We start from the raw sequence: 14,553 nt of genomic DNA on the forward strand, positions 1-14,553 counted from the left end.
TCTCATATGGAGACGTAGTCAATGCTGTTAGTTCATGGCATCCATCCTGGCTGTGAATATATGTACGAAATAAATTACAATAAGTGGATTTGCTTGTGAAATGGCAGTAATACAGTGTCAAAATTTCTTATTTATTGAAATTTGTTAACAGTAAAGTGTTAGTGATATTGTGATACCTGAAGGCATAAGAAGTTGTAATCCTCTTTATTCCGAATTCGTTTATTGCAATTTCAAATCAATTTAATTATCGTTTAAATAAAATGTATGTGTAGATGTATGTATTTATGGTAGATATTTTTTTTATCGGTACCTCAAGGTAATTTTTGAAAATTTGTAAACATTTCTAAAACTATTTTTAAAAGTTTCAACAATATTATTGTAGTAAAAGCTACAGCATATAGAAATTTTCGTAGTGTCTGATACAAATTGTAGTTAGTGGTATTTACTAAATTGTAGTTAACAGTGCTACAATTGTATAAATTTTTAACATATTTTTTCCATGTAGATCAATAACAATCTAATGTTAGAAACGTTTGTTAAGAAATATGTTACACAGTACTGATGGAAATATAGGGTGCGGCGCCAAAGTCCGGACAAAATTCAATTTTCAGCCGTTCTACAGGGTGTTAATGAACTTATGTCGAAAATTTAAAAGGGTGAAAAAGGAAAAAAAACTGAGTTAACTGATGTCACAAACTTGTATCGGAAGTTTAAGATCATAGAGAAAAAAGTTAATTAAAAATGTGTTTAAAACTGTTTTGGAACTGCTGAAATACATGCATTTTATCGCGGCGAGTACTTACAAAAATTCTGTTACGCTATTTACGAGTTTGTAAGTTTTTTATGAAGCCGGACTGTATTCGAAAGTCAGTTTGTAATACTGTTGAAGTGATTGCTGTGCTGTTTTTCGAGAGTACATTTAATAGCCGTATTTCCAAGTTTTCTTTTGAAAATGGGGCATTTATGTAGCAATTGCGAATATTATGATATGCTCATAATTTATGGCGAAGCAAACGAAAATGCCCCCAGAACATGTCAAGTGTACTGTGCAAGATATTCTGAACAACGTTCCCCCGCGCCGCGAACATTTGTTGCTGTAGCTCAAAGAGTTTTGGACATCGGTGAAGTACAATCGCGTCGAAGTCGAGACTACTAAGAATATTCAATGTCGAGGAGGTGATTTTAGATCTCGTGGACGAAGGTCCCCATCGTAACAAAACAAAATATCTCACATCAAGTAAATATTTCACATCCTGCTGAATGGCGGACATTACAAGAAGTTCAGTTGTACCCATTTCATATTCAACGTGTTCAAGCGCTTACTCCTGAAGATTTTCCACTACGTCGAGGTTTTTGTGAATGGTTGCTTCAGGAATATGCAAGAAATCCTCAATTTACAGCGCAAATTCTTGTTACAGATGAAGCATGTCGTGGTGCCTTTCAACAACAGTTTTCAGTGAACATGTGGGCCGATATCGTTAATGACACTTTAATAGGACCTTTTGAATTGCCTAGACGCTTAGAAGGTGCTTCATATCCAGATTTTTTGCAAAATCGCTTGCCGAAGTTATTGCAAGACGTGCCATTAAATGTTCGGCAAAATATGTGGTTACTGCATGACGGAGCCCCCGCTCACTTTCTAAACATTACTTTTCCCGATAGCTGGAAAGTCCGCGGCAGCCTAGTGTACCTCACACCTTTAAACTTCTTTTTGAAGAGATATGTGAAAAGTGTTGTGTATTCCACGGAAGTTCGTGACATCGACCAATTGCGACATCGTACTGCCGAAGCTAGTAATACGATTCGAGAGGATATGGTAATGTTGCAGCGCATACGAGCTAATTGGATACGTCGCGCTGAAGTATGTGTGCAAGCAAGTGGTAGATACATCAAACATCTATGAAAATCAGCAGTTCTCAATAGGTGGTTCCTTGCAATGTTGAGGTAAGTCAGATTTTAAAATTACATTTTACTCAACACAAATCCGTGTATTTACTTCATTTTGACATAACGGACATGTGGCAAAAATATTTGACATAAGTTCATTGTACATGTATATCACATGTAGAGGCTTCGATTGGCGTCGAAATTGGTTGAAGTATGTACTAAACAGTCATAATCTCAAATAGTCTCAATGTTGAAATCAAGTACAGGCAAAAACCGAAGAGCCGCGATTGTCGAAAGTGTTCGCATTGGGCACTCGACGACAGAGATCATTCGGTTCTTCGGGTATCCGAAATCGACTGTGTATGATGTCTTCGCTAAGTATAAAGGGCGAGGAAAATTCATTCAAAGTAGCAATGTGTCAGGGCGCCAGACGTCATTCAATGGGATCAGGAGCTGATTCTTGAGGATCCAGGACAGTCGATCTGAAAATTGTCTTCAGTTGTCGATGTGAGTGAGAAAACGATGCGTTGAATCGTCGAGGAGGACCTCCCCTACAAGTCTTAGCCGCCAGGACAAAGTGAGTTGGACGCTGCAACCTAATTTTGTGTTCCTTAAGAAACAATGCTGCCGGACGAATCAGGTTTCTTTCTGACGAAAAAATTTAGGCCCAAATTTCTATGAATGGAGCGTGGTTGAAAGGGCCACCAGTAAATCGAAACATGCAAACATAACGTCATTAAAAGCCGCTATTGAAGCGGCATTTGCCGATATGAACTGTAACGCGTTAAAGCGAGCCTGCAAACGCTTCAGACCGAGATTGGGGGCGGTTATTCAATGCAAGTGGGGGATATATTGAGTTAATGTGTTTTGTATGACCCTACAAACAATTTTTTAAGTTAAATTTTGCAATGCGGCAAAATACTCAAAAACAACTATTTAAAAATATTACATATACTTAAATACTTTTAGTGACATATATCAATTTATAAACATCTAAAATATTCTTCTTGGCAGTTTTGTTTTTGTTAAATTATGTCACAATTTAAATAAATAGCTCTGAGGAAATAAATGCCGTCCAGGAAACGTCTTGGGAATGTTGGCTTACATTTAAAATGAGGAACGAACTACACACAAGAGACAGATATAATACAAAAGGGAAACTGAGTCATGTTTATTTTAATATTTAAAACACTTGCTTCGACTAGCATTGTTTGAATATAGGAATGCAATTTTATTGTCTTAGAATTTTCCACTTCTTCCATTTTATAATAAAATTCGAAATAAATGTGAATATTATACAGTAGCGAAAGTAAAACCTCTGATATAAAACAGTTACATAAGCTAAATGGCATAATGTGGCATTAAATTACTATTTTATATTTACAGTATGTTCCAGGATTTCAAGGCAGAAACTCGGGAATGTGTTAACATAAACTCAATATTTCATATAACTTCTTGCGTTTTTTTCTGTGTGGAATTTGTTATTAATTTACGAACCTCTTAAATTGAAAATTAAAAATTATTTTTCCCTATAACTCCTGAACTATATTTTCAAATTCAATCTTTACGTGTTTTACACAATATACGCTGAGAGTGCACTAATACGCAAATTTCGGGTACCCTGGTTTATGCCGTCCAGTGGCGGCGCACGGCGTACGCAAGAATTAAAGTGCAGTTTAAAAAAATTATTATGACTCGATTATTTATACGACTTCAAATTCGTCTTCAGGGAAACACGTATTATTACCCCTAAAAAACTGCCCCTCACTTAAAGTTACACCATGTATAATAAGGAAAATTTTCGTACATAAAATGTTCACGTCGTAAGTAATTAGGATTCATTACTAAGATTACAAAATATGTTTCCCTAACATGTTGTTCACGAATAACATAAAAGTGGTTGTGTTTCTCTCGCGCCTTAAATTGGCTGCAGCGCAAGCATTTGTCTATGATTAATTATTTATAATTACGAAAAGATTTCTTAAAGAGTTTTTACAAAAATACGGCGGGAAAAATCGTCACTTAAGTCTGATGCGATTTTTGTAAACTTAACATGCGTGACAAACAGGATTAAACTCCAAGTGAGAGACATATTTATACAAACAGGTATCAATATTTTATCAAATTCCGTGGTAAAACAATTTTTTTACCTTTTTTTAGTGCCCCGCCGCTGGACAAGCTAGCGTAACCTCAAATAACGCCCCGCCACACAGCTCGCCGCGAAAGCGAGTGGATGAGTGATCATCACACAAACAGTAGGTACTTAATAAGTAACCTAGTAAAAGAACTCAAGCAGTAATCAATAATGATAAATGAAATAATCTGTTTACTTACATGAATTGAATAACACTTCTCTGAATTTGTTCGAGTTCAATATTATTCTACTGGCATTCAAAGCTCGCACAATCTCTTAAATCTGTAAAATGCTACTTTTAACTATGTGGACCTCAGGTACGGAGTTCATTGGAATTTAATAACGAATTGTTTTCTGTTTAATTATAACTTCAACTTCATAGTTAGACATACTGTCTTCAAATACGGAACAACAGCTGACCCCCTTCGCTTCGTCACCGTTGACCTGCACTATCTCCCTCCGCATGCACTGTGGGTTGCCAACAATTATTAAAATGCATTTTAAGAAACTAATTATAACTCGATTATTTATTTGATTAAAAAAAAAAGAATTTCAGATTCGTATTCAGGGAAACATGTACTATTTCACCTAAAAAACTGACCCCCACTTAAAGTTGCACCCTGTGTAGTGGTGTGTATTTTGTATTGTGCCTTTCTTCGATGTGAAATTTAGATAAAATTACTTTCATAAAAACAACCTTTGACTGAACCTTTTGGTTACTTCAATCATTTTTTAAAAAATTTGTTCACAGGTAGCAATAAATAAAGAAAAAAACCAAAAACTATAGCACAAATAAATAACTTCAGATAATAGCAGGCTTTTAATTGAAAGCCCGAAAACTGATTTAAATTACATGACCCTATTAAATGGGACACTTTACCCTTTACCCCTAAGTTTTAAAAAAATCAATTTTCTAGTACTTTTCAAAAGTATTTCGCTATTCACATTAAATTGTAAAAATACAGTAGATATTGACATAACCTTTTATATAGTGGACTATTTTGACAGTTAAAAAAAATTGTTTAAAATATTATTTTAGCTATTTTGATTTAAAACCTGATAGCAAACACAATTAGACGTTGATTTGCATTAAAGTGCTTTTAGGGAATCCCGCACACCAAATATGCAAATTTAGTCATTGCTTAGAAAACCAAAAAGTTCCTCTAATCGAAAAATATAGTGCACTAACATTTTTTTAATAATAAAATTTAATTTTAAATAAAATTTTTAATAGACTTAGTAAAATATATTATAGAAGATGCATAATTTAATCCGCAAAATAAAAATAGAATGAGAAAAGCAACTACAATATTTTGTTCTTCCATCACATAGTTTAATTATCAACTAACTAAATCGAAACTGGTGAAAAAAATTTAATGTCACATAATTTTATTTTTCATATACATAAATAAATAGGGATCTAAGAGTGAGGGAAAAAACGGAAAAATTGAAGAAACTTGAAACATAAATAGTTGAAATAATACTTATTAAAATATTTTTCTGAATATACTTTGCTGGAATAAACCTCAATGAGAATGAAAAAACGTATTTTATCAAAATTTGTATACATATTCGTTATCGGGATACCCACAAATCTCAAACTGGAATAGCTTAAGCACAAAGTAACAAATTCTTAATTTATAACATGTAAACAACGGAAGAATATAAATTAAGTTCTCTATAAGTAAAAAAAAACAATAATTAAAATGTTTTTAATCAAACAAACTACAAATAACAGCAAGAATAGATTAGATAATTCCAAAAATTTATTTTTTATATAATAATTTTAATAAAAAAAGAGTGTAAAATATTTCAGGAGGTAATAGTATGAACCAAAATAAACAGAAAAGTCTTATAACATGGGTTCGCAAAGTAACGGTTGCGGAGATATGGACCACTATTCGTTTTTCAAACATTTTATTTTATTAGGAATAAACCGACAAAGGAAGTTTTAACAAACAAAAAACATAGTTACAGAAGATGTTCAAAGTGCCCTCCGTCCATTTCCAAGCAGGCACGACATCTTCGTCTCAACGATATTCGAACTCTTTCGAAAACACCCTCTTTGGTTTGGATTTCTTGACACTTTTGATTAATCCGTAGCTGCAGCTCTTCCAGGCTATTTACAGGAGTGCCATAAAATAATGTCTTCAAATATCCCCAAATAAATAAATCTAGAGGGTTCAGATCAGGCGATCTTGGAGGCCATAAAACAGGTCCGGCCCTTCCTACCCATCTATGTGGAAAAGTTTGGTGTAAATGCTCTCTAACGGCCATGGAAAAATGAGCTGGAGCACCATCATGCTGGAACCACATTTGTTGCCTCTGATTCAAAGGAATGTCTTCCAAAAACTCATACAGTGTGTTCTGCAGAAAGTTGAGGTAAGCAGCGCCTGTTAATCGGTTTGGTAAAACAACAGGACCTAGAAACCTGTCACCTACAATACCCATCCAAATGTTTAATGAAAAACGTGACTGATGTCCAGATTCTATTAGAGCATGAGGATTTTCGTCGACCCAAATATGCGTACTGTGAAAATTAAACACTCCATTTCTTGTGAACCCGGCCTCATCAGTAAAAAGAATGTATGCAAGAAAACGAGGGTATTCAGCATCATGACGTAGAAACAGTGGCAAAAAACCAAACGTGCTTGATGATCATTTATTGGATTTAAGGCCGGTACTTCGGCTGATATTCTCCGCACACTCGTACCTGGATTCTGCTCTACCAGTGCTAGAATTTCTTCTTCTGCTCTAGGAGTGGATACCGACCTTGGTCTTCCGGATAAATGGCACTGTTTGCTTAAGAAACCGGTATCACGCAATCTTTGGTGAATTCTTCCAAACATGCGTTGTGAAGGAATCTGGCGATTTGGATAAGCGTCAACATAAAGACGTCGCGCTTCGGTGGCGTTCCCATTAGCACGACCATACATGAAATGCATGTCTGTTAATTCTGCGTTAGAGTAACCAGCCATAGCGAAAGAAAACTTGTGCACTGAGAACAACTGTCAAATACGTACTGTTTATTTCACTAAACATCAACCAACTATTATAAGAAAATACACAACGTTTTTGCAAAACAAAAAAAGGGGCTAAAAACATTAAACATTCCATATCTCCGCAACCGTTACTTTGCGGACCCATGTTTATAGGGACTTTTCTGCTTATTTTGGTTCATACTATTACCTCCTTAAATATTTTACACTCTTTTTTACACCCTGTATAATTTCTTTTATTGGCGTACAGGGTGGCTAAAATCCTCTATATTTTTCTGGTGATTCTTTTTCTAGTATCCATTTGCTCTGAAAATTTTGGACCTCCATAACTTCAGATGGTTGTTTCTAGATCATTTTAAATTAAACGAAAGTATAAAGCCATCGTTTTTGGAGACAGGTTGTACATAATTTTAAGAAAGTATTATATTTGTTCAAATATACAGGGTGATTCAGAACTTATCCAAAAAAAAAAAATCTGGATGTACAGGGGACCCTTACAATACAATACAATTACCTTATTACCTTACAATACAATTTTATAAAGAAAAAATCAAAAGGGGCAATTCGAAAATTATTTAAAAATACACTTCTGCACGGCACTGGAAACTGGTCCACTGTAAAACTTGACCTGACACAATGCGACCGTCACGGCTACAGTGATAAAAACGGGCAAAAACTTGAAAGAATTTCGTAAGGAAAAGAATAAATAGAATTTTATAGCACCTATTTTATATCAGCAAACTCAACTGATTTTGTTCAAATTCATTTGTGGTTTTAAATAATAAAATAATTTGACGTACCTGATGTTACAACAACTGTTCAAAATTTTGTCCACCGACGTGTAAACACATTTGGGTCTGTCTTACTCAATTTTTATGAACTAACACAAATGCTGTCTTGTTTCACCATAACACAAATGCTTCACCATAATAAAAAAACTAAACTAAAACGATATCCATCAACTCCAAGATGTTATACACGCAAACCATTTTTGACACTTGTAAACATTGGATTTCAGTGTTCTGTCGCTGAGGCCGCGTGGCTCTCCATGCGTATTACGAATGACGCTAGAGACTACAGTTGTCCAGCTATGTAATGGTTGAAAGCACTACAACTTTAATAATTTTTTTCTCGGAAACTAAGGATTTTACAAACATTTTTTTTTACAATATTGACTCCATTTATCATGCCGCATCTATTCCCAAATTTTTTTGGATAAGTTGTTAATCACCCTGTATATGTAAGTATTTAACGTAAGTTGATAAAACTTAGCTTGTTAAAGACAACAATTCAGTGACCTGATAAATAGATCGGGTAGATAGATAGAAAGAGATAATAATAACACTAAGAATTTCAACGACACTGAGTATTTTGGAATTAAGACAAGGATATTTAACTTCTGTTATTTCAAAGAGAAACGATATCTTCCATTTTATTCGAAGCAGAGTTAAATATTTCTAAAATAACTAAACTATTAATTTCATAAAAAAAATGTGCACGATTTTTTTTGGTCAAAATACAATACTAAAAACATTGTGTGCACACTACTTTCAGTCGAAGAAAATTATAATGAGGAAAATAATTGAACATAATAAAACAAATATAACCAAAGGACAAAATATATGTATGTACGCAACTTAGTTTTTAACTTAAATCCGTCAGAAAAAATGATTTTGTATTAGGCATCAGCCCAATACGATTAACTATTTATGCCAGAACATTGTTTAATACCAGAAATAGTAGGTAAACAAATTAATTTGGAAATTTCCACTAGTAATCAATTTATAAACAATATAAAATATTTAGCTATGACTTAAACAATAGAACATTCAAGTCTTGCCAATCAAGGCAAATGTTATGTATTAACTCAATATTATTATTATTACTCACTTAATTTATCAAGACTTTGACTAGACAGGAAAATAACCTTTCATTAGCAACCGAATAACATTTTAAATAACTATATTTAACAGATTTTAATCCTTCTGAAAGTCATGCAATATGCTTCACGTTTCATTAAAAGATATATTGCACAGTACAAATTACCTTTTAAAACGTCTCAAAGAAAACCAACTTGATGACTGAAATGCAACGATGTATCTCTGCCTAAGTATCCTTGGTACATTTCTCCTTCATTGTCATGTTGAACCTTTACGGACAAAGTTCAGCTGTACCGAAGCGTGACATGAAAACAGTGGCGTAGCTTGTATTCAATAACAAGAAGGTAAGAAAACAATTCCAATATGACCATTTTATTTTTCGTGTTTACAGATTCAAAATTAGGAACTAGCATTATATTGTGCTATGTATTTCTCTGTTACTACTTTTGCTTATTGTGATGTCAAGTTAGCAGTGCCAGTAAGTCAATCGTCCAGTAAAATGGAATACTAGATTTAATTGCAACAGAACGTCAATGCAAATATCTGATTAAATTGTTTGTGTCGAAATAATATAAAGATATTAAAAACGCTCTCATCCTCAAGAAATTGGCATCCAATGCGAAAAGTTAATATTTTGTACTTCCATTTTTTTGTACAAAATTATCGATAACTAAAGGACTGTCCGATACTATTCGACCTTCTATATTAAGCAAATGTATACAGTTAAATAACCAAATTTTATTAAGTATTATCTGTAAACATAAAATTTTTCCAAGAAATTTTATTTTTCTATAGCAACGTTTATTAGTTTTCTATATCTTGAAAAGTTTCAAATATATGACGACGATATACAGGGTGCAATTAAATATATGACCGATTCTACGTTACCAGCTAAAAAAAATGTTTTTTTGTAATCAAGTGTCTCCAGTTGCTTTGGTTTTGAGATAAATAAAATTTAAAAAATATTTATATAAAAATGACCAAATAAAATAATTAAACGGTATTTATTTTGTCATTCATATTTCATTTGAACTACTGTGACTGATATGTCATGACTACTGTGACATTTTAGCAACAGATATCGAAACATATAATAATATAGTCTTTGGTGCTTTTTATATAAAATCTCAAGTCATGTTTTAAATAGCTTCTAAACAAATTTGGAACTGATAAGTCCATCCTGTTAGTAAAAAATTTATGCACAAAAGCATGATTGTAAAGATCAAAATGAAAGCAAAAATTGAAATCCTTTCAATTGATTCTCGGGCGGATTTATTTCTACACAATTGTTTTTTTTTATTTCAAAAGACATATTCTTTAAAATTTAGCACCGAAATTAATTAAACAAATATACATATATCATATCAAATCTGAAACGAAAATAAATATGACAAAAACAAAATCTGTGGTATTCCGTTGTGAATACAACATTGGTTTCCAGCTAAACAGGATCTGAAAGAAATTTCAGTGTTGGCACACTGACTCACAGAATAATCTGTTCTAACATTAAAAAATATGGTAGCTCGAGAAGAAACTTTTTGAAATCTTTAAATTATTCCAATAAAGAAAATAAATTAGCCTGCCTGTCATAACATAATAAGTTCCGAAGTTGCGCGCGTGGTTTCCATACAAATTAAAAGCATTTACATAATACCAGATGTTTACGATCTTGCTTATTGATCAGTAGAACGGGTCTCGACAGATTCCAGCTGATTCCGCGACCTTGATCGTGAGTTTAAAGTTATTGTTTTTATAGCCATTACACGATGACTAATTTTACGACTGTTTATTTATGTAGTTGCAGTATTCAAATTTCCAGCGGTGTGAATTATATGCTAATTTATAATTCTTTCGTCACTGATATTAAAACAATACCGCATAAAAATGGTATTGACAATTGTTAGGACAATTTTAGTGAAATTATCACATTCATAAAATGACCAATGGGGTGTTTGCCATATATTACCACAGAATGAAATTGCAAAATACAACCTGTATTTATTAATTTTTGTATGAAATTATTGTAACTGTTCAACTACAATCTCATAATGCTATCCTTCTCTTTTATTTACTAGAGAAAAACGAAGATGAGTTACTTAAATAAGTTTTCTGTTAATAACTAAAACTGGCACCAAAGGCGTGCAGATAGGTACATATATTAAAATAAAGTGTACAATGGTTATAAGATTTATGTCGTTGCAAAATACAATCCATATTTTTCAATGTTTGTATAAAATTATTATGTAACTGTTCAAATACAATATCATACTACTATTCTATTAGAGAAATACAGAGAGGACTTATTTAAATAACCGAAACACGTATTTACTACCGCTTTGTTGGACAAATACTACTTCCAAAGCTGTGGTGCTGACCTGAAGACATGATTTATTACTCCTTGCTATTTTACGTATATTATTTTAAAAAAGAAAACCATACCTTTAAAAGGAGGAAGTCACTTAAATCCACTAATTTTTTTTAGAATTCATTACTTTCCGTCATGCGGTAAAATTGTTCTCTATTTAAAAAATATTTTTCCTACCTAAATAGAGTGTTTATTTGTCAATAATTTTATAGCCACTTACCGTTAAATAATTTGTTTTTTTTTTGGTCTTACTATGGTATGAAATGTTTGCTGTTTTTTACCACTACATACATACGCTCGACATAATTATGGACCAAAAGACAACTAAAATCGTAAAAAAAATAAATTTCTATTGCAGGCAACTCGACGACTAAGCCGACAGCTAAGCAGATCGCAGGCTGGCTAACGGCGCCAATGGTTATCGGACCGATTGTGCCAACTCTAGTAATAACATATTCCTAGTCTAGCTCGTAGTCTAGTCATAAAGGTGTTGACAATAATGCAAAAGTTTTTAAAATAAAAAAAATATTTATATAAGAAGTGATTAGTCAAATCGCTGATACAGAATTCACGTTAACTTTCATTGTCCAAAAAGTAAAGCAGGATTTGAATTTCGCGGAGTGGAGTGCTGTACTGTACGGCGGATGAGGGAGTGAAGATTGTAAAAATTCGTTACAAAAAAAGAACGATCTTAATGCGCTTAAGACACGACAAGTTTCTTTCTACCGAGACACTTGTTACCGGCATTGTTAAAACTAGGCAAAACAATTTGTATTTTTTCGAAAATACCATTTTAAATTCCTGTAAAATATTTCTACCATCTTTTGTATTTCTAAATTACGAAATTGTTCGTGTCTGTACAAAATATTAAATTCGTTTTTCAACCTATATATTTCAAAAACATTTGGATACACTTGTAATAAACATTCAAACGATTTTTCGCGAACTTTGTTTGCATATTCGCAAATTTTGAGGAAACTACTAAAGTAACAAAATTTAAATCATGTAAATTCCCAAAACGAGTAGGTACTTAATTGAAGGGAAATGCAATATATAATTTTGTAGTATTTTATAGCTCGAAAATAATTTTAATTCTTCGCATCTTCTGCCCCGTTTACTTGGTAGTCCAGTAATATAATTAAAAATATTTTTAAATTTTTCTACGTTTCTTAATTCAGAAATTCTTTGACTAGCGATTTAGATCAGTAATTTACGTATTTACATCTTGAAAAAGGCGTTTCAAGTAGAGATAAAACAATATCGTGAGAGAGATTCATTATTACATTACCTTGTAGTAAGGAAGTTGTTTTTTATTTACTTTAAATTGATACCTGCCTTGTCCTTATCCTTAAAGCCTGTGTACTATCACACACTCACATCAGACACTACCCGCGTAGTATGCCGCGCGTACATTAACCGCGAATTGAAACTAAATATAACAAGAAGCCGCTATAATTCGGCCTCAGGTTCCCACATAGCTGACGTTATTTTAACCGCCTCGCGTGGAGGGGAAACCATAGTATACGTATTGTGGGCAAGTGTGACGCTTCTATAAGCTAAGAAATTCTGACCTCACTGTGAGGAGTATCTAATGCCACGCCGATGGAAACGGCAATACTCAAACAATTATTTTATTCTGTTGTTTTGATTTTTGATAAATGTAATAGGTAATTCGAAATTAGTTTATCAAACTGTTTATTTAGGTTAATAGTAGAATAGCAGAACGTAAAATATACGAAGTGAGAGCTAAATTTTATAGTGAGGATCGGCCTCATTTGCTTCATTCATATGACGAGTCGCCACCGCCTAAGACTCACTCCACTCACACGGCACGCGGTTCTGTAAATCGCGTATCACGAGCCACAAACTTGAAGTTTGACATATGCAGTTCGCGATAGTTCATGGTTCTTAGTATGTAGTAAGGTGAATTAGTACTAATCCGTATAGTTCACAGCCATATTCAGGTTTCCCTAAACATAAATAATGTAAAAAAGAACACAATGAAAGTAAAATATAAAATAAAACATAAAAAAACTTCAAAAGCGTTTTCTAATATACTTGAATTCTTTGTTGCCTTCAGGCTACTGTTCCAAAGAATAATTGCAAATATAAACGTAAAAAAAACATGTAAGATAAGACTTACAACTATCGGAATTTGACAGTTATGTACCTTTTACAAAGTAACGATAATACGATGGTATTTTGTTTGTATATGGTGCATCGTTTCACGTGGTTACACTCTGTCCTACCCGTACTCCGTCGTCCCGTTCCGTCTCATCTACCATGCGTTTTAATTTTCAAATGGTAAAATGACAAGGCTACAACCTCGCATCTATCGAATCTGAAATGAACTTTTTTTATTTGTTTAACTTTATGCTTAACATTCATCTCTCAGGTTACTCTCTTCTCTTTACTTTATGAAATGTTATTGATGACAGGAAAAATTTCACAAATCGCAATGTTTTCCATATTATTTTCTCGGATGGATTCATAATTTCCATCGAAACATATTTTTTGAGAAGAACAAACGAAATTAATGTACCTACCTACAAGTTATTTATCTTTTCCATTTTTTATTTTCGTTTAATTTAAGCTTTTCTTTAAATTGTTTATTAATATATCCAAAACGTAATATAAACGGAGTCTACCATTAAATTTTGGACAAGTAGTAGTTAAATCACATCCTGAATATAAACCACTTTCTGCACAAAGACTATTTTTAGTACTTACCTATACTAAAAATGGGTATTCAAAAAAAAGCGATTTAATCTTATAATTTTCTCTTCTCTTGCACACGTGAGAAAATGTAAATATGATCTGTACTGAAAAAACTAAGACTATGATTTTTGGATTGTAGAAAGAACAAAAAATGTGGGAATTTGAACATAGCAACCAATAAAATTGATGACGCTGAAAGTTTTCGTGCCATATTACCTCACAGTAGGTATTAACTTCTCTATCAACACTATCAACCATGGGCGCCACCAGTGGGGGCAACAAAGGGCGGTTGCCTCTCCCTACCTGGACAAGAAGTGTCGACATAATAATAATAATAAATACCAAATAGTGCTTTGGGTTATTTAAATATTTAAAATGTAGGGTGTTAATTAATATGTACACAAACTTTAAGGAATGAACATTGGATTGATGTTAAGATAAAATGTTCATATAAAAATAGGTTCGTAACAGCTCTATTTTCCAGATAGTTAAAATTAAAAAAATTTTAATGTATATTGAAAATGAAGAGCGATTTAATTAAAACTTACCCTAATAACACCCTAAGTATAT

Source organism: Anoplophora glabripennis, unplaced genomic scaffold, assembly GCF_000390285.2.
Source record: "Anoplophora glabripennis isolate ALB-LARVAE unplaced genomic scaffold, Agla_2.0 scaffold165, whole genome shotgun sequence".
NCBI lineage: Eukaryota > Metazoa > Arthropoda > Insecta > Coleoptera > Cerambycidae > Anoplophora > Anoplophora glabripennis.